We start from the raw sequence: 505 nt of genomic DNA, 5'->3' as shown, positions 1-505 counted from the left end.
ATAGTTCAACGAAAATAATGACATTTAATCAATCAGTATTTTCCTCTCAATGTTACGCAGAAACCATTATGTCAGTCAGTTATAGTAATTAAGAAGAGAGAAAAAGATTGAGATAAAGGGGAGAAAACAGAGACAGATAAAGAAAGACAAGGGCAAACCGGGAGAAATAGAGAGAGAGAGATAGGGGACACCGATAAGGAAAATACAGCCAAGAATTAGGTAAAAAACGAAAAGCGCAGAGAGAGAGAGAGAGAGCTGTTTTATTAATCACCCAACCCCTTAACATTCACTGGGAAGAAAAAAGATTTCTGTTGAAATCCTCCCCTTTTTGCCACGTCTGTGTGTGTGTATACGTGAGCTTTTTTCATAAAATTGATGCAATGAAAATAGGATAATCAATAACTACTACTAACAGTACTACTACTACTACTAATAATAATAATAATAATAATAATAATAATAATAATAATAATAATAATAATAATAATAATAATATAAATAATAA

This window comes from Homarus americanus, unplaced genomic scaffold (assembly GCF_018991925.1).
Source record: "Homarus americanus isolate GMGI-L3 unplaced genomic scaffold, GMGI_Hamer_2.0 scaffold6317, whole genome shotgun sequence".
NCBI classification, from domain to species: domain Eukaryota; kingdom Metazoa; phylum Arthropoda; class Malacostraca; order Decapoda; family Nephropidae; genus Homarus; species Homarus americanus.
This window is presented reverse-complemented; position numbering follows the sequence as displayed.